Below are 22,706 nucleotides of genomic sequence, written 5' to 3'. Positions count from 1 at the left end.
CAACATGACATGAAAACCAAAGAAAATAAATAAATATATTCAAACAATAAACAGCGTAATAGAATGAATACATGCAAAATCATATAAAATATCGTATCTAGATATCTACTTTAGAGTTTTTAAAACAACGCCCACCTAAACCTCACAGAAGTGGAATATTTCTATTTCAGAAGAGATTTAGTTGAATACGGTTATTGCCCTCCCAATTAGCAGGCAGGCTAGTTCTGCCCCCGAAGAGATCAAACAAACTGATAACTTAACTTTTGGTGCGGTTCTCTTCGAGGTGACAGTCCAATCATGTCGTCCTCTTATTATTATATTATATACATTAATAGCGACATCAAACACCAACACAAGTTTTGTTATTAAAAGCGAACGGATTGAACTTCTCTCAATCCTTTTCTATGGTACGACATTAAACTGATGGATATCATAGAGACTTGAGGCGTTCGAGATGTAACTATATAGACACATCCTCAAAATTCATTGAATTGACCGGGTGACAAAAATGTTGACGTTCTCAATCAAATGGGAAAGGGCCGATAAGTTCTGCGAAGTATCAAAACCAGAAAACTACAGTGGGAACCTCGGTTCCATTATGAGAGGACAGAAATATAACATTCTACAACTCGTCATAAGCGTCGGCTAGACGCTCATGCTTTAACACAAGCTTACCTGCGCAAATCGGTTTGTATCGGGAAGCCCGTGTGTATGGACGGGAAAACTGTAGCTCGCTTAAACCGAAAAGCGCTGTAAAAGTGTTCCGTATTTTTTTCACAAACTATACCGCGCAGGCAAGTCGCTGCCGTCTAACCGGCGCAATACAGGGAAGATCAACGGTAAACATAGCAGTGGACGGCAGCGCATTTCATGGCTTAACAATCTCCGTGATCGGTATGAGTGCAGCTCCATCTAACTGTTTCGGGTAGCAAATATCGCCGTAATGGTTAAGGCCCTTAAGAAATGGCACGGTTAGAAAATAATACATTAACTATTTTAATAGAAAATCATCGTCGTTCTGAAAATATAGCAACTATTAATAAAGGAACCGCAAGATTGGCAATCGATCGAATTCCCAAAGTGTACAACTTTGACTACTGTAAATATCTAATACTGGCATTGGATTCGAACGAATATCTAATTATACTTACACATACGAGACTTCACGTCTCATGTACTTTGTAGTCCATTAATAACATGTTTTTTACAGTTGGTATGTTACTACCTATAATATGTGCACTAAAACTCACTGTGTCCGTCTGAAACATAAATAAATGATTCCAATTCGGCTGTCTAGCGCCAAAGTATTTAGCGAATACTTCAATCAACGTGATTGAAAATAATAAAATTTACTTTTACTTACATACAAATGTAGACAGGCGAGCATGTTGATCAGTGATTATTTCAATGTCATATTTGTAATAACTAATAAGTGTGGGAATTTGGATGTTTTTTTTTATTGATTGAGTACCTAATTAATAAAAAGTGCCAATCTGTTATTTTGATAGGTACTCAGTTAATTACTTTAATTTGATATACTTAGCTGCTAAATTGAGTATAAATACATTAAATTTAATGATTTCGTTATTTATAAATATCTATTCAAATTACAAATTTTTAATTTAAATCTTAGTCCTGATTAGTATACATAATGAGCCCCCAAACAAATATTGTATACCATTAATCCAGCGCATATCGTCGGTGTTTTGTAAAAAGGGCGAATCAACCATTTTGGCGAAATCGACATTTTAATGAAAATACAATATGTACCCCACTAGCTTTGTTGTGTAAAAACGGCGAATTTTTATCTCCACAGGAAAGTATTTAAAAACGATAATCGACTAAAATTAATATAATTAAAATTACGAAATAAAAAGCAAATGTGACATATTAGGCCTTTTAAAATATTATATAATAATACCTATTATAATGACAGTATTCTTTCTAAGCTTTATTATAAACTTGTTAGATATTTATAATCATCTACAGGTAAAAAACAAATAAATGTCAAAAGCTAAAAATCCTCCTCCTGTAAAGTACGAGTAGCATTTTGGTTAATTCGCCCTTTTTACAAAACACCGACGATATGCACACGTACAAACATTGCTTAAAAATAATTGTAGTTTGGACAGTCCACATCGTACAAATTTGCGCCCGTTAACCAAAACGACCAAAACACTACGCATCGCTACGATGAAACAGTGAAAAATGACCAGGAATACGATCACAGTTAATTGTTTATAACATAATGTTTGCCATGGTTTGCCATTTGCATGGAATACAAGCACAACATATTTCTAAACAGTTTTTATATATCGTTTATAGGTTTACGAACATAATATATATATTATGTGTGTCGGGTCACAACATGATATTTGAGTTGTAAAATACGTAGGTAGGTACTATAGATATACATACAGTGCGTATGCATTGTAAACATTTAAACAGAACAGACCCGCTTTAGACTAATGTGAGTAGAATATATCCATTGCTTACCCAATTGGCATTACCAAGCCATGTCAGATGTTGAAATACGGACAGCTTTACCTCACAACTTTAGAGGTTTGAATTCCTGGTGGTAAAGTGGAAAAGGTTTTGTTAAATTAACATACAATTTGGAACACCCCAGAAACATAATTAGGAAAAATATATTTTTTTGTAATTAAATGGGTACCACGAATACAAATTAACATTTTGTATTTTAGTCTTCATAGTTCTAAATTTTATAGATAGGGGATGGCTTACAAAATATCGGTTGCTCTGTTCTTTGCACGAGCAGCGTTGCCAATTTAGCTTTTTTCTTGCCAGACCTAGCATTTTTCGATAGGCATAGCTAGCAAAAAACGCATCTGGCTTGTGGCGTATTTACTAGCGTTTTTTGATGCTTCCAGCAGCTTTAAATATGCTGAAAATACGCTAGATAATTAGTTTATTTATTTTCATGCCCATAAATTTCTGACTATCAGATATTTATTGCAGGTCGGTAACTATTTTAGTAGGTAGCGTGAGAAATAAAACACACGGTGAAAATGAGCATTCTTGACCTTATAATATATAGTACTTATCATATAATTTAATGTGTGCTTAGATAAATTATGTGACATCGGTTTGACATTAATCGGGGATTCCACTCTTCTATGTTACCGGTTTCGGGTTGAGCTGCATTATTTAATGTTATTGTATATTATTCAGAATCTCCATGTACCTACATAAAATATTAATTTAACAATTATTATTCATCTAAAAAATATGTTCTTTGATTCTCTGTCTGTCCTATAAGAAATAAGCTCTTGTCTTCAAACATGAAACGAAACTTGAATGCCGTTGACACAATATGGGTATTTGTTATCAATTTTGAAATATATTTCTGTTAAAATGTATGGGTACACATACTAGACATTTTTTCGGTTTTTGCACTTTTATTTCGATACGCGAAAGGAAAGGTATTGACGTCGTTCATGGTAGAATAAGTAAATTTACTTGCGATTATATTTTTACAAAATCTAGCGTTTTTTCCTGCCAAATAGTTTGTTTTTGTACCCCGTCTGGCATATTTTTGTCAACGACAGTTGGCAACACTGGTCCTAGGAAACACTAATATCAGGCCAGATCTATATTTTTTAACAGAAACACCTGATGATCTAGGTCCCTCAAACAATATCAAGAGAACAGGAGAACAATTAATTCTTATATCGCGTATAGTCACATGCATTATAAGTGATATGAAGAGCATTACTTCATTTTAATATAATTATTTAATGATCGCTTTACACGCATTTGAGTGGGAGGAGGTTATAACACCAAACTAACGGAACAACATCATTGACACGCAAGTCCCTAACCACGTAGATACGTTATAATTATTGAAAAACAATCACGTGGTTTAATGAAGCTATGTATTCAGTGAATTTATTCCATGATTTTACAACCAGTTACTGTAAGACAGTCGAATACTTAGGATTATCAAATTTATTTACTTCTTATCGATGTCTAGATATTGTTAAAATTTAACATTAATAATTGTCGCAAATTAAGCATTGGGATCTGACGATGAATCAATGCGAATAATAGGCAATTTACTAAGTTATGTACAGTTCTGTGGCTTCGCATAAAATGACGCTTTGACATATTATATTTTTTTACTCAAATTTACATACCTACCAGACACCGCAAAAGTGCGTTTTGTCACATAATAACAACCTGTACCTAGCAACTAGTTTATTAGATACCCACTATAAATATAATACCCTCGAATCTGTAAGTAAGGAATTTGGCAATAGAGACATATTGACATGTAGGCGAGCACACATGGTGGAGATCTTCAGTTCCGGACCACCCCCACAGAAACGAAAAAATACAAAATATTTAAGTGCATGTATCATTAAGGTAGGTATACTTTATAGTAACTATCGATTCTGTTAATATATTTCTTCAGAATTTTGTGATTTTTCAGATGTATAAACGAGCGATTAAAAATCAGTTTATTTTTTGTTTGTATATTACTTCTTCTTCATCTTCTTCGTCAGGATTTTGTGACTGAGGACCGTGCCCCGGATGATTTCGCTATCGAACAGTCCTCACAACGGGTTAGCCCATCTCCGTTTGAAATTCTACGACACGCAATCCATATGTTATTGGAAGACCCATGGCACTCATGAATTGGTGCGATAATCTAAAGATTCTAATTGATGATCGCATCTAAATTAGGTATCTAATGTTTGGTTAAATATTCTGATGCGGCATCTCTAAAAGAAAAGACGGCGTGGACGACACAAACGAACAATAACGATTGTAATAATTATGACCGTTAGGCCACAACCACTCTTGGATGCGACAGGTCGCAATAACTTGTCGGTGAGCACTCGTAGTTATAGCTGTAGATCAAGTGTTCAACGCTAGATGGAATGTACCCGCAAGCTATAAGTGGTAAGCGGGGTAAATGCGGAAGTCAGTGGCACCTGGATTTTATTACTCCCGCTTCCTCCCACAGCCTTAAAAATCAATAATAAATTATTATGGATTTTTTGTTAAAATGGAGCCCACATAGTATTGTTCTGTATGCGCCTGGAGGCATGGATACTGTAGTAGGTAAATGCTTTCGTTTTTGAAGGCTCAGCGATAATGACAGAACTATTATAATATCTTATATGGAATCATGTTGATACAAATCTTCAATATAAGCAAAGGGCACGCGAAGCGGGGGTGTTAGGGGTGCGAAAACCCCGGGCGGCAGGATTCAGGGAACGGCAAAAGTTTGAAAAACATTTTTAATAATATTGAAAACATATGTTATTTAATTACATAAAGTGAACTTTATGATGAAAAATTCGCCTTAATGTTTTTCCATGTGATTAATTTATTGGGTGTGGCGGCATTTTGAGTTGACACCCGAGCGGCAACCACCCTTGGCGCGTCCCTGATTATAAGTGATTTAATTTAGAATCATTCTAATTATAGGTATTGACCAGGAATAACGCGTTAACGATCAAAAATGACAATAATTGTAAAATGGATTGTAGATCAAATACTATGCGGAAGATTCTCTGGTAGCTGGAGTAAATAATTAGGCCCGTTTCAGATGGGACACCGGTGTCGCGCTCGTATATAATATAGGAGGCCTTTGTATTCGAATAAGGGGCCTTTGTATTATATTTATGAACGCCCCAGAACTAATGAGTCAACGCATAATTTCGCGATATAAATTAGAACATAAAACTGGCTGCGGTAATAAAAACAGGTGTATCGGCGGCTTAAGAATGTAGCGGCCGACGGAAAAGTGTACCGGGCACTTGTTGACTCATTAGTTCTGGGGCATTCATAAACATAATACAAAGACCCCTTTATTCGAATACAAAGGCCTCCTTTATTGATACGAGCGCGATACCGGTGTCCCGTCTGAAACGGGCCTTAGAGTTTGGCATTTTCACTGCGGGTGCAGAAAGTAAAGGCGGAAAATTGCAGGTGAAATCAGCACCGTTCCAGTCATGGAATACCACCATGAGCATTATCAAAGATAATATAAAGAAAGCATGCCACTGAATATACCCGAATATTGACTTTCCATCTTGAGCCATGCATTTATTTGCACGCCTGACTGTCTTCAAATTGAATATAATATGTACCCATTAAGCCATATAATAAGAGTACGTACGTATATATTGTAATATAATGAAGCTGGTACGTTAAAATATGACACGTCTTTCGAATAATGACTGTTCAGTTTTAGTAATATTGGAAAATTCTGATATTAAAATATATTATTGTGATTGTGTACAAATCAGCAATATAAATAGTATTTGAAGTCGGCCATCTTTAATTTCAACATATTATTATCATAAATTATTATTAATCGCAATAATTTAATGGTTCATCCTAATTGTATCTTTGATCGTTGAGATATTTTTACTTTGATACGAAATACGTTAATAAATAATTTCATCCATTCAAACGTAATAAAATAATTTTGCATAAGAGAAAGATTAAACCTTCCATAATCTACTGTTACGTATGTTTATCGAGTATGATAATAATTATTATGTACTTGATTTTATTATCACAAGTATTTCGATAATATTTACATAAAAACTAATAAATGACACCCACGATGGCCGCGCGGCTTAAGCGTTGGCCTATTGCGTTGTGGGTCCCAGGTTCGAATCCTGGGTCTGACAAGTACACATATTGTTTTTCAATTTGTGTTTGAGTCAGAGTATGGACCTAATTGGTTGACCAAGTGGCTGACATCCATTTCTCGTAAAAACAAAATCTGTCAATACAAACCTACACTATGTGGAGGCCCATATGATCATATTAGGATCGGACATAGTCGGAAACTAATAGTCCTATCCTTGAATATTTAAGGAGACATTATTTGAAATAAATACTTTTAATATTAATACTATCGACCGAAGGTACTTGATGGAATTTGAATTTAAATTCTAATGGTTTTAAGTTTTGTACTATTCCATTTGAGTCGTTTTTTGCGACCCGGGTTTCGTCTTTCGGCATCTTCAGGCGTTGTGTACACTCACGTGTGTTTGCCTTTGGTGAGTGTACAGCGCAGACTGCCGGTCAATGAAAATCAATCACTGCACTAAAATAGGTACTTACTGATAATGTTATCTTTATTTTTCTATGTCCCTTGTATTTTGTGATTGGTGCTCATGAAGTGATAACACTGATGATAACAATGAAATTTAGTATACTATAAATAATTTTTTGTCCAAAAAAATGCCTATTCTATTATATATATATGTATAATTTATTAAGAAGCACCAACGCCAAACGGCCTTTTATCCTCGTCATCTGTTTTTATACATATTAACGAAGAGCTCATGGCCTTTCGTCGTGGGTCTCAGAGAACAATAATGCTAGATACCAGTTTTCTTTTACATCATCGTAAACAACGCGTCTTTTTGCCAGATCTACCAATTGTAATAGAGCTTTAAAAATGGACACCAGGCGTATGGCATTACATCTACTGTTTTTTGACAGCCAAAAAAATCTCATAAAAAGCAAAAATATTACACTAGTGACTAAATTATCTTGAAATGCCGGACTTTTTCACTTTGGATGTTAACAACAAAATATTTCGTATCTATTCACTTTTAGTTAAGTATATGACGATGTATATAATTATAGTCTAAGTATATACTTAGACTATAATTATATACATCGTCATATGACTTGCTGATTAGGTTGAAAAATATAATTCATCATTATATAAATATGGAAAATGCCGATTTCAGTTTTAGAAAATTTTACATTTTTAATATCTAGTAATAATACTATCGACCGAAGGTACTTGGTGGAATTTGAATTTAAATCCGTTAGAATTAAATTGTAACATTTTTTCTTTCAACAACCTTATTTTCTTACCCAGTCTGGCATATAATATTAGTCAACGAGAGTTCGCATCACTAATTAAAACAGGATGTGTCGTAAAAGCCAGCGGTAGCAAACACTCTATACACAGAACAGATAATAAATATAATACCGATAGACTATATTCAATACGCTGCATATTGATGCACGGTTTTTGAATGTGTGAGTGTCCTACGAAAATGAAGCACGCATTATGCACGTACAATAGTATAATACACAATCATTACATGAGCGTAAATGCATAAACCGAGAGCAGTTTTCAGTATTCGACGTAAAACGTATTCTTGACACGTGTGTAAGTTTAACCCGGATTCTTCCTTACTCGAGTCGGTTACATGCACTTTTCGTACTACGTTGCTCTACCTACTTGTGATCACAACTTGAAAAAAATATTTATATAATAAATAAATGGGAAGTTATTAGGCTGAAAATTCAAAAATTATACATTATGTTTATGTACTTACGTCCTATTCTATATATTGGAGTCTTTCGACAATGAATTAACCCATTGGGACCGAGTGAATTTTTGAGGATCACTTAAAAAGGCACACCGATTACTAAAATTGACACTACTCATTTATTAGTCATTCAATTCAAATAAAACTTTTAAATTTTGTAGGTATTAAATTCTTCTATTATTAAGTTAATTTTGTGTATCAGTGGAATCAAAAAAACATGAAAAATATAGGTTTTTGTGTTTTTTTTTAGCTTTTTCTTATACAAAATGACAAAGGTAAAAAGTCTGTGATAGAAGTAAATGATACAATAAAGATATACTAAAACTGAAGCTAAATATAATGCTCTTTAAGATTTTTAGAAGACGGAGGGTCATTATATATTTTCTACTCACTTACACACCTCATGTAGGTATGAGGCAAACTGATCATTACTTTGACAAATTTAAATAAAAATAGATTTTATAAACCAAATAATTCTTAAAAAAAATGTATCGTACTCCATATAACTAACATCATAAAATTGTAGGTTTCTACATCCATTATTAAGTAACTTCAACTTTAAAGAAAATATTTAATGCAAATTCATCAACAGCGCCCATACGTTTTTGACAAATCTGAATGTAGAAAAAAATAGCTTAATAATGTATGTACTTACAAGGATTTGTGGGTATTGAAAGATACCAATATTGTTTCATTAATATCTCTACATATTGAATTATGGATATTTTTACGTTTGATTCTATATAACTTGATTATTGTATAATAAAAAAAACTTGACATTACGCGTTGTACAAATCTTTAAAAAAAATATATGCTACTCATCTGAACGAAATTGATTTGGCATCTCACATACCTACTTTGATAATAATACAATGTAATATCAATGCAGATTCGCTTCTCTCCCTGAATGTTATTCATGAGTCTGGCCGTACTATCGGGCCAAGGTTTTTGTGTTTACGGTCAGCTAGAAGTGATGTGATTTAGTATTATGAAGACAATGTACGGATATCCTACAATCTCATATTCAATATTACTATATTATAACAATTGAATGAGTCTGATGGAGGTCGAAATATTTTGATGAAATTAACAGAAAAATCGCTCGTATCACCTATCACTGCTTGATAGATCGCCGATGATTTTGAAGGACAGTGGCACACAGAAAAATCAAAGATGACCTCCTCTCCAGAACTTCGGAGTAACTTAACAAGTCCAGAACTTTATAGAAGAGTGGCGAGCGTTTTTTGATAGTAATGGAGCTGTTCCACTCAGTGAATCTAAGCCGGTTCTCACATAGAAACTCGCCTCGCCTGACAACACAGCCATAATTCAAACCTTCTAGGAACGTCGATCCGATGTTGCATATGAAGACCGCGCACACCTACCTAGCGACAGTCGCACGTAACCTCTTGAAACTTAAGATATTTGGTTGCGGTGACCGACGAGCCGGTATAAGAATGACTAATTCGTATATGTGTATGCGTTCTAGCGTCTTCGACTAGCGGCCCGAAGCGCACGCGATTTGTTGATAGCAGCACTAGATTTGTTTTCACACTAAAAAGTCGCATTCGACCAATCTGCGGAGCTCCATTTGGCAACGTGTGTTTTTGAATAACGATGACGTTACATCGACGTATTCGACATTTTGGAGACGAGACGAGTTTTGATATGCGAGCCGGCTTACAGTTTCAGCAATGAGGAAAAGCAGCTGTGCTTAAAAAAAATTAATATGACTACTACTTATATCTTGCATTTAAGACTCATCTACACTAAAATTTAAAAATCGCAGCATTTTGAGAGAACTTTGTATCAAAAACTACGGATAAGGCTGTCCGCAAACATAAACTATCAAACGCTGAGTTCGACCCCCGCTTCCCTGTCGACCTTTCCTTCGTAGGGCATGTAAAATCCAGTCGATATGCCTGCGTGTGGTATCAACCATTTCAATCGAAATACATGACGTTTGGTTCGAAATACCATAGAAATAAAAGCGGTAACGTAGTAGTAAAATTACAAAATTTAACTAAAACACCATAAATTTGCACTCGAAAAAAATCTTTCTTATCAATACTCCAATATTAGTACACAAAAAATAACATTACATATAGGGATTCCAATCCCGGGATCCCGAGCTATTTTCGATACCTATGTATCCCGGGATTTCGGGATTGATTTTTTTTATCAATTTTTATGGAAAATAAAATAAAAGCGAAAATAAAACAAAAAAATACTTGTAATAAAAAATAACTACATTAGAAATAAACTGAGTTTGAATGAAGTTTCATTTATACCCATGTGTAGGTTGCCGATTCATTTTATTTTTTCACATGAATTATTAAAAATGAGAAATATTGGAAAAAAACAATGCTTCGCACTTTTAACAAAGTAATTCTACCATGATACGAGGGTGGGTCAATAATTCCTTAGAAAAAAGCATTAAAACAGTTTTTATTTTTGTATTTTTTTTTTATTTCTCAACATAATCTCCTTGGAGCTCAATACACTTGGTAAGACGTTTCTCAATTTTTTTTAAACCGTCAGAAAAATAAGTTTTCGGAAGGTCCTCAAAATAAGCATTTGTCCGATCGATGACTTCTTCATTTGAAAAAAAACCTTGTCCACTTAGCCATTTTTTTAAGTTTGGGAAAAGGAAAAAGTCACTGGGGGCTAAATCTGGCGAATACGGTGGGTGGTCGACCAATTCGAACTGCAATTCTTCAATTTTAGCCATTGATCGTAAACATGTGTGAACACGGGCATTGTTCTGATGAAAGAGGATTTTTTTCCTGTTTAAATGAGGCCATTTTTCTTCAATTTCGTTTTTTAGCTGGTCCAATAAAGATGCATAATAATCCCCTGTTATTGTTTTTCCTTTTTCCAAATAGTCAACGAAAATAATTTCACGTGCATCCCAAAATACAGTAGCCATAACCTTACCAGCTGATTTTACGGTTTTCGCCTTCTTTGGACATGGTTTGTCTTCGCAATCCACTGCTTTGACTGTTCTTTCGTCTCGGGAGTATAGTGGTGTATCCATGTTTCATCTACAGTCACAAAGCGACGAAAAAATTCATCCGGATTGCGTTGCATGAGCGACAACAGGGCTTTAGAGGCCACCACCCTATTGCGTTTATTGTCGACTGTGAGCAAACGCGGCACCCATCTTGCAGAAATATTTTTCATGCCCAATTTGTCATGTAAAATAGAAATGACGCTAACTTTTGAGATCCCTGTAACCTCAATTATCTCACTCAACTTTAATCTTCGGTCACTTAACACCATATCGTGGATTTTATTGATCATATCTGGTGTAGTCACCTCTACAGGACGTCCTGAGCGTGGTTCATCCTTTGTTGATGTACGACCATGTTTAAATTCATTTAACCAGTTATAAATAGTTGCAAGTGAAGGAGCAGATATGCCGTGAACTAAATCCAACTCATTTTTTATTTCCTTTGCTGTTAACCCTTTTATATTAAAATGTTTAATAACAGCTCTAAACTCAATTTTCTCCATTTTCCATTTTTCCATTTTCCACAAGCAATTTTTTTTTTTAAATGTACGAAAAACACACAACAACCCGACCAATCTGATTGAAACTTCGCAGCATACTGAATCGGTAGTGCCGCTGCATGAAAACAAACCGCTTACAGTACTAGTCGCGCCACTTGTCGGCTTTTCTAAGGACTTATTGACCCACCCTCGTATCATACGTTTTACGGCAGTTTCATATTTGGCTGACTAATTAGATTTTGCAGGTTGGTCGGACATGGTCGAAAAATTAGATTTATGCTGCGGAAAGGCCATAAGTACGCCATGATTATTTGCTTTACTATTTTAAATCTCGCTAATCCATTCATTATGTCTTTACTATCAGAAACAGCAATCTCATATTAAATTCACATTATTATTTATATTACAATATTATTTACTCCATTAAACTTGTGTATTTCCAAGATTGAACGTATACAATATTAACAATAAATGTCTTAAATAGTATAAATTATACTGGATTTATTTTTGACCGATTTTATCAATGTTATTTGTAAATATAAACATTTTATATTAACAATGGAAAAAATGCCAAACCCGGGACCAGTCCCGGGATCCCGGGATTGTCAAATTGTAATCCCGAAATCCCGGGATCAGAATTTTGGCTCGGGATTGGATTCCCTAATTACATATGACGTGAATCTTGTTGACCCAAGATTACGCATCATATATCTGCGTCGGCGGATGATTGTGAATGTTTACGCGAGTTAAGGATACCATTAAACTTACCGACTATGACAGTGGCATTCAAAGTGCGGGCCGTTGTGCCCTGAAGTACCTACCTCGATTAATACCCAGGGGCTCCGCACGCTGCCTTTAAAATTTATAATTACATAATCTTAATTGAAAACGCAGATTCATGTTCTCCGTTGGCTATCTTCTTTAGGCGATAACAAAGTTTATTGAAACTGCTCATACTTTATCGTGGAAACTATGCGTTGAGTCGGATATTACAGCCAATCATTTATCGACGCCTTTCAGAAAAGCTAAATTAAGCTTACGACTGAGTACAATAATGATCTATGTTACATTTTGGCAGTTTTGAACTAAATATACAACAATGATGTACATCACATTGCCTCTGTTTAAGCATATTTATTTTTTTGATCTAGCAACATTAAGACACTTGTTTTTGATCCGTTATGTTAGCCTCTCTACAATAATGATCTATGCATCTGTCAAAATGGAGGATGACACGAGAGTTTTTGCTAACCCTACGGATACAAAAAGACTTCACAGAGAAAAATTCGCATGGAAAATTGGAAGAAGAATACAAAAAAGTGATTAATGAAGTCAGGGGAGGCTTTTTAATTATAAATAATTTATTCTTAACAAAACAGTTTTCTTTGATTACCTATCTCAAAATGCCCAAATGTAACATATACCATTATTGAAGGGGATGCTACAATTGACGACCTATAGAAATACCAATAGAAAACCTAAACATTGTTATTTTTATTCACTACTCAGTTTTAAAATTTTCAATTCAGGACAGACATTTTTAGGGGACCGAAGCGAAAAAGTTTAAAAACCACATACTACGACATATTATATTAAGATATAGACTATTTATTATAGTTAAATTTTAACTATTTATAAGCAATCTTTATTAAATTACATAACAGTACGTAAGCAAAAATAATAAAGGCTAAACGCCAACATCGGCTACCTTTTATAGGACACATATTTCATACTAAATTCGTTCTAGAATCACTATCGAATATTGTAATACAAAAAAGTTTGGTTGTCCGATAAGTCACTGATTTACTAAATGAGCGCAATATCCGAACAATACAAGACCCTAATCTGGATCTGCTCGCATAAATTTAACTACTTCCTGGACAGATAAATGTGGTTAAAAAAACTTTACCTTCATTGCAATAGGGGTGCATATTGCAAATACGCGTTCATAACTTTACAGCACTATTAACGCGTCCATTTAAATAATGCCTCATAAAATTTACATGGTATATTGTACGTGAATTTCAAAATAAGTCTACATACATTACGATAAGGGTGAACATTACAAAATCGCTTTCGTGTATTTGACATATTCAGTAATAATTACGGATAAACATATTGGCAACATAGTATCTAGTATTATATTAGCGCCTGTAGACGTGCATGAATTTACTTGCACCAATAGTGTGTATTTTAAACTATCACGATAATAACTGTGTACATGTAAAAGTGCTCACTGTCTCGCCAATCTCATTCTTCAAGAGTAAGCGAGACGCGATGTTGTCATTTTATGATAGTATTATTTGACAGGTCATGAAAATTGGTTAACCTCAAAATGAGTCTCTGCGCGGTGCATTTCGTTTTTTTACCGGCAGGTTAGCTAATATCGCTAGGAGCGCAGGCGCCATATATTGCACATTGCACGGTCCAATTGTCGTGTGAAAATTTAGAACCCTTTGAACTTTTTTGATACATGCATGCAATCTTGCAATTTGCACCATTTAACGTGTTTACACGTATATAATACGTACCGTCAGCAGTAAATCCATGCACGTGTAAATTATTACACACAACATCACACCAGAAAAAAAAATACTTACGATTCCACTAAATAAATTATAAGTTTTGTATATTTTAGGTGTAGCAATAGTATTTACAATGCGGAAACCATGTTACCTGTAGTTATTTGTTAGAACGGCATAATAATGACAGACACGCACATTTTACTCTTATATTATGTATTTTAGACAGTTTTATTAAGACGTACTTATGACTACCATAAAAAATACATTAAGTACCTACTTAGTCGTGAACGCTATTGTAGTATTTATAACTATACCTATATACCACCTATTGTTGTATAGATCGGTATATTTAATAGTGCTCGCGTTAAAACATGCCACCCTAAGCAGCCAGCTCAAATTTCCTTACACCGTCGGAGGCTTTCCTTGTAATATATTACACAGCTTTTCTTTATATCGAGAAAATCTGAGCGCAGCGCATGCGCGTTGGTGGGAAAATGTACACCCTTATCTTTAAAGGCAGCTGCGACCGTTCTCTTTTGTGTTCAGTACACATCCAGACGCGGTCGAACACAATGCACCATTCGCTATCCGCACAAGTCGGAAAGACAAACAGTTCAATTATTTCACGTGAACGGACTCAATTAACACGCGAGATTCGTTGTAAACGGGTATCTACGGCTGTCAAATATTGTCCGGCGGTTCCTGCCCAAACGGCTTTGACCGGCGGACAAGCATGAGCGAAAATCAGTTGCGAATAGGCGCCCGCGACGATAAGATAGCCAAAATTATAGCACTCGTACTGTTGCTTCGCGCCTCGTCATAATGTTTATTTTCTTACGGACTGTCACGCTCAAGGTGAACTTTGTGATTGGTCTGCTATGATCCTCTGAATTACTTGAGTCTTGACTATAGTTTTACTGCGGCCGCATTGGCAGGACGAAAGCATTAAACTAACATCCACTTGCGGAGAACGTCTCGTCGCAACGAAATTACATCCTGAGGTAGATACAGTACATATTTTTATATACCTATATTTTTTTATAACTGTGTAACAAGCTACGTTGTTAATTCTAAAATTGAGGAAGCAACATTTTTCCTGTCTACAATCTTCGGACAACACTATCAACTTCCGGGAAACAGGAGTTCATTATATGACAAACATTTCTGATGATGGGTTTATAGCATGAATCAATTGAAAACTATTTATACAGTATAATTATTTAACATAGAAGTTCTACCACGTAAACGTCACGTTAATCAATATACAATATTACTTACCTAAGAAAATGATAACCCAAATTTAATTCCAAATAAATAATTATTTATAATACATATTTAAAAAATGTAATTCGCACTAGCAAAACCAAATCACATTTAAAAAAATAATAAATGTATAAATAGAGAAGCTGGAAACTCGATGGAAATAATTATTAAGTACATGTAGATGTAGCTAGGGTAACTGTTTTCAATTCATTATTCAGTCTCTAGCTTTCATTGTAATTAACTAAACAATGAAGAGTAATACTATTCAATAACCTAAACATTGAACTTGAATATCGAAACCAAACGCTTGAATTAAACTCACAATGAAACAGTGAACCCGGAACTGATCGTTATATGATTAAATTGTGTTTTTTTAATTGATATAATAATATTAAATTAAACTACAACAAAAGTATAACTAACTATATTATTATAGTGAATTTTCAAAAATAAAAAAATGTTGCTGTCGGTTCCTGATGTAATACCTAACACCCGTTTTAGGTTATCCAAATGTTACTTCGAGAAAAACCGGTTTCATTAATTTTACCATTCTCTATACTTATACTTTTATCTCGCATATAAATATGTTTAATCTTATATATATTATTATTATAAAATACTTTGAATTAATACTTTTATGTCTATTTTTATTATGGTTACTATTTTTCGATTTTCGTGATTCTTGATAATTGAGTTTTCTTTCCAAAAAACTGTACTCGGTGTAATATTGCTTTTCTCAAATTCTCAATAATCTCATTAGTATTTTTCATTAAAAGAATCTCCTGACTTTTCATTATTTTTCGAGAGATACCTACTCGAGACGAGAATTATTATTCTCGATAGTGGATCTAACGCATTATTTACCAGATCAAATAAACATAGGTACATAGTTTAAAATATTGTTTTAATAATACATAATGACTGTAGTGATAATGTTTGTTTTTATTTAAATTTGTAGCATACTTTATTATTATTCGAATAATTAAGTCATCCAGTTACGATCGTCGGATCATTTTTTTAAATTAAATCTCACTGGAAAGATACAGTAGAAAATATTATGCGAATATTTATGACTGACACAGTCCAGTGGTTCTCAAAGTGCGCATGGTAATATGCAAGGGGGGAGTATACGCGATTGTTGTTGTGTTTTTTTTTAATCCGTTAGGTAAATCTCAATTATCACTGTGTGAATTATTCGTGCGTGAAATGAGAAGTGATGAGAACGTGGTTTATGCGATCGAGGGGTTTCAACAAAAGGTTAATGCAGATTTTAATTCCACCTTTAGTCAATTGGAAGAGGAAAACAACTTATCGATCGCATTAATTAGACTGCATCGACTAAACGGGTTTCGAATATAATGATTTTTTTTTATATACTTACGTATTTAAAAAAAATCAAACTGTTATTAGGAAATCAATAAAAGATTCTCAAAAAAAAAAAAAGAATAATCATAGATACGTAGTAAACATGTAAAATAATTATCTTTATTAGAAATATGCAATAGTATTTTAAAACGAAATAAAAAGAAACGTTCTCCGTTTTCGATTATCTGCGTCTCCCCCCCCCCCCCCTCCAATGCTGTTGCTAATAGAATTTTTAATTTACCGTTAACGCATTTACGTACTATGACAGTTTATTATCCGTAACGTTAGAATTATTGACCGAATTGAGATAACAATAAAGTTGGTAAAAACATTAAACATCTATCGAAAGTGTCCGTTTATGTTTACGTTTGACAAACACTGACAATAACGATATAAAAGTGAATTTATTATATAACGCGACCTTGTATCAATATAAGAATCTTTTACCTACATAATATTATATTATAATACATTGCTAGGCATTAAAATGCATGACCGCAAAAAAACTCGTACTGATTTTATAACGTTTTTCCGTCTTTACGGGAAGAATATAAAAAAACGAAAAGTGTTCTATAATCAAATAGTATGTGTAAACGTATATATAAACAAAGGAGTGTCTTACTGGAAGTAATAAGATAGATTTTATCACATTTGTGATAATTAAATTAGTCAAAACCGAAGAACGCGTTGAAGACAAGTCACCGAAAACATACATTGTCTTTATATTGTTATCTTGAAACTTTAAAGTTTTAAAATAAAACCTTATACTTACTGAGAATTAATGAGTGTGATTGTAAAGCTATTCGACATTACTGAGGATGATAGTTATGTATCTCTACATGTATGTGGGTAAACATTTACCTATTATCCTGCAGTTGCAAGCTTGCATGCATGAATCAAAAAAGTTTGGAAGCTTCTGAATTTTCATGCGACAGTAGAGATGTTTTCGATCTGCGCCTGCGCAGTAGAACGATAGTGGCGAACCTACCGACCTATACTCATTTTTGGATTAACCGATTTTCACTACCTGTCAAATAGTACCATGAAATGACAACGTCGCGTCTCGCTTACTCTTGAAAAATGCGATTGGAGAGACATTCAGCACTTTTACCTGTAAACAGTTATTGTCACGATAGTTTAAAATACGCACTATTGCTGCCAGTAAATCCATGCACTTGTTATAATGTGTTGACTTGTGACGAAGTGGTTGGAGGAGTTGTATTAAATATGAAAATCATTTTCAACAAATTTTCCTTATAATGAATAGGGTAGGCGGGTTCAAAAATGTGACGAAGTGTGACTTTGGGGGGATAGATGTCACTACAGCCGAGTATAACATATTGCCAACATTGTTGCTATTAGGAAAAATATTATACCTAATAATGTATGTATGTTTTTTTAAATTAATATTATTATCATCAGCCAATATATTCAAAACAATCCCAGAAATAATACATACAGTAGCTACTATCTCATATTATTGCGATCGGTGGTAAATCTAACTAAACTTTTAAAGAATATATTATTAATATAGTCAGTATAAAATCACACACCATACTACGTCATCGACCACCCGCAAATAATCAATTAGATAATACATATTATCTGTATGTTTTTGTATGTATGTTTTTCAACAACATCCCTAAAAGTAAAAGTTAGTCATCGATCACACCGTCGTCAGATCAAAGTTATGACGTAAATAAGGTGTGCCGGACGAAATCCTGAATGCTGAAATCCCGAAAGCCTAAATCCCGAAAGCCAAAATCCCGAAGGCCGAAATTCCGAATGGCCGGCATCCCGAAAAATAAAAAAATACAAACAGTAATAATTAATACGCAATCTTAATACTTATCCTGCATTGCGCAAATTTTACAAGAGAGACAAAAAATCATTTTTTTGTAGAAAAAATGGGTTTTTGTCTCTGTTTGTGTTCGGGATTTCGTCCATTCTGGATTTCAGCATTCGGGATTTCGACCCAAATCCGTAAAAAAGGTTGTATAAAAACGTCACTGGATGTATCACCGCAATGGCACCGAACTGACTTCACTAGTGTCATAAAGAAAAATTAATTATTAAAAGAATTACCTATAGCCATTCCATATTTTTTATACTATGCTTGAAACTTTTGTGATGAAAATCAATCATGAAACAAGTTTCTAATATTAGCCATACCATAGATATTGTTATTATTTACATAAAGGAATTTACACAATAGAGCCAGGTTTTTTTTTATTAAATTTGCTGATGAAACATAATATTATATGAATATAATTAATAATAACGTTATAAGTACATACATACAATGTTTCTTTTTGCGTAGCTATTGAATTTAATAACAAGCGTGTAGTCGTGGCATGTTTGGCTACCGACAATGTTTTGCTAAGACGTAATCATCATCTTCGTAGAATTGGTTTGTCGAACATTCGTTAAAAAAAAAGAGTTTCTTTGCAGATTTATGTATTTTATCTATAGGCATATTATAAATCATAGCAAAATATATATTTTTTTGCCCTCCGGACACGGAGATATGTTTTTTAATAAATTCCTAAGAAATCAAGATACGAAGAGATTATTTCATGCTGATTTATTCAGTCTCCATTTATTGCTGTTGCCGAAATTATAGAGTGACTCGGGAGCCATACCCAAATGTTATTTAATTTCTAGTTTGACTAAGAATTGTGTTCATTTTTTAATAACTTAAAAAAAACATCACGTGTACATCTAATCGTAAAATAAGCAGTATATTATATCGTCTTGTATTTTCACATAATGTCATGGATTATCGACAAATAAATAATTAAATTAAATAATAAATAATTATTATAATAATATAATATGTGTATGTGTATAATTATGTAGAAAGACTTCGATTAACGCAGGATTTTCTATGGATATTATTATTTTTATTTAACTATGTATTTACAACAATTGCACATGAGAGCTAGATTAAATTAACACTTTCGGGAAAACTCGTTTTCGATTTTTTAAACGGACTTAAGACATTTGCACGGAGCTAACTACAGATATCACACATTGACAAACGAAATCATAAAATTAGGATATAGAATAGGTCGATTTTCGATGCAATTAAATGAGCTATTATATCCACTGATATTACTTAAAATATATTCTCAAATAGATAGTGAACAAATAAATAGTGAAAGGTTTCATGGAATTAAAACATAAGATTATGATTTTGTTCGTCTCCTGAAAAGTTAAGATACTTAATATGTTTGCTTTAGATAAACCAATTCTAATGCGACATAATGTCAATTATACAAACGTAATCATAAAATTAATAGCAGCAATATTATTGCAAACTACAGTAGGTGTTATAACGTGTAGCAAAATCGCGAGTTTGTCTGAAAAATATGCATAAAACACGTGCACTACGATACATATTATATCTTAATGTTATTATGCATTAATAATAGGTTGGTACGTTAATAATTGCATAAACAAACATAGGTAACCAATTTTTAAATTATTCTCAATAATGTAAAGATTGAGGCTACAGAAAATATTATATTTTATTAAATATTATACCATATTAAATCCACCAAATATTAATAAGTACCTATATGGTATTCTTTCAATTCAAGTGCAAAAGGTTAAAATCTGCAATTTAATATATTATTTTAATCTCAAATATTCTATATTTATCTAATAATTTAAAAAAAAACTTTATCTTCCCACACCCCTATATAAAATATGCGTTAATTGAAAACCCAATCTTTATTAATATCATAGAACAGATTAATAAATAGAAATGTAAAAGCTATCGCCATAGACCAAAGTTTTGAAGCAAGGTATTTTATGGCCTGACCGCCTTAAAACCCAAGTGAAAAAACCGCATCGACTGTTCCCAAAGATTGAAAGGACGTTAAATTAACGTGACAAGCTAAAATGCATATTCTTTAACACGTCTTTAAGTTTGTACCATATTTTTCCTTACTCGAGATATTTAACCTGTTATACCACACCCAGTAAGGTAAGCCATTTCCCATTAATTGTGTGTTCCCTGATTAATACCTACGCTGTATTTAATGGATATTATTTAATCATTAAAAAGTAGTTTGATAAGTTTTTTCAAAGGAACCATAAAGATTTTTTTTTATTTATGTCAAAACGAGCTTTGATACAGTCCCTATATGGTTTTACATGATTACATATGAGTATGACATCTATATAAATATTTTAAATATGAATAGTTTGTCATTTAGATAAATATCGAACATTACTAATTAATTAAGTATTTAGACAATTTACGATGCGCTGTCTTTAAAAGTCAATCAGCAGTTGGATAAACCGTCCATCTTCGTTCATTTTATTCATCATAATAATAATATATTGTATACAATTCATTGGCTCATGACCATTTCAAATAGTTATATTTGTGTTATAAGTGTAAGTACTATCCCAACAACGTATTTTTTTTTTTAATTATAACAAGTTTTCATTGGAAATACAAACGATAAAAAATAATTAAAAAATACTTTTATTACATATTGCGTGCTCACAATATCTAGATTCTAGGTACTCTACTATGTACTATTTGTAAATGTATTTTAGAGGCTAAAAAAGATTGTGACATTTTTGGAAGCTTTTCTCAGGCAGTAGTTTGTGGTATATAATAATTAATTTTACATTTACGTTGCTAAAAAATAAACCACAACATTACTAAATATATTATACATATTTACACATTTATAATCTCACTCACATCGAACAGAGTGGCCGTGAAATGTGATGTGATAATAAAAAACGCTATGGAAACATTTCAGGTAACTAACTAGGGATTGCAATACCGAATGAGAATATCAATACCGGTTTTTCGGTATTTATTGTGGAATACCGGTATTAATACCGGTATTCGATACAATATATATAAAAAGCAGAACTATTTATCAGTACATGTAGCTATTAAAACCTTTTTAACACATTATTGTACCTATAGCAAAAACCTACCTATCTACATTTATTCAGTTGACATTTAAAAATATGTATTGATCATAATATTGTAGAACTCGTGATTTTTACAAATAATTTGAATATGTATATTGGTAATTTTAACTAAAGCCCTCCAAAAGGCTAGTTCATCAAGTGCAAATAAGTTTGGCGGCAGAAAAACCTTCTTAAATTCAACACATGTACACTATGATTGAACATTTTGTTACGGATGTTTTCTATTTCGAAATAATATTATGTTAATTCATCGGAAAAAATTTGATAAATATATTTGATGTAGGTATTTTGTTTTATTATTATTTTAGCAGCACATACCTTATATACTTACTCAATTTTATAGGCAAAATAGTACAAATTAATGGAGAAATAACATTACATTCATTTTTTTAAATGTAAACAAGTGTGCTTTCTTAATATCAAAAATTCCGGTATTTTGGATTTTTAAAACCGGTATTTCGGGATTGATAAATACTGGAATACCGGTTTTGAAATACCAGTATTGCAATCCCTATAACTAACCAACTAGTTCTACCTATACACATATATGTATGAACTTTGAAGTACCTACCTCGTGTTTATTTAACGTGTTAGCGATAATGATCAAATCAGGTGATTGAACCACATCACATCTAATCGTTAAACTTGTTTTGTCAAATCAAAACAGACACACATTTTTAGAAACATGTTTCAGCCTAATTGCTATTGAGAATAATTAGGTTAACTAGTGACT

The 22,706-nt window shown here is 33.0% G+C and overlaps 1 protein-coding gene across 1 annotated transcript in view; it reads left to right on the top strand.

Annotated features, from left to right (window-relative positions):
- Positions 1-14,924: 14,924 nt before the first annotated feature.
- LOC147064779 (uncharacterized) overlaps positions 14,925-22,706 on the top strand; it is a 56,877-nt gene continuing 49,095 nt past the window's right edge. The window contains exon 1 of the mRNA XM_085958067.1: positions 14,925-15,381. The gene's annotated coding sequence lies outside the window, so the exon portion shown is untranslated. The remainder of the gene's footprint in view (positions 15,382-22,706) is intronic.

Source organism: Rhyacophila brunnea, unplaced genomic scaffold, assembly GCF_057557595.1.
Source record: "Rhyacophila brunnea isolate RB1 unplaced genomic scaffold, BYU_Rbru_1.0 scaffold_7, whole genome shotgun sequence".
NCBI lineage: Eukaryota > Metazoa > Arthropoda > Insecta > Trichoptera > Rhyacophilidae > Rhyacophila > Rhyacophila brunnea.
The sequence above is the reverse complement of the archived record's forward strand: the minus strand, read 5'-3'. Positions and strand labels throughout refer to the sequence as shown.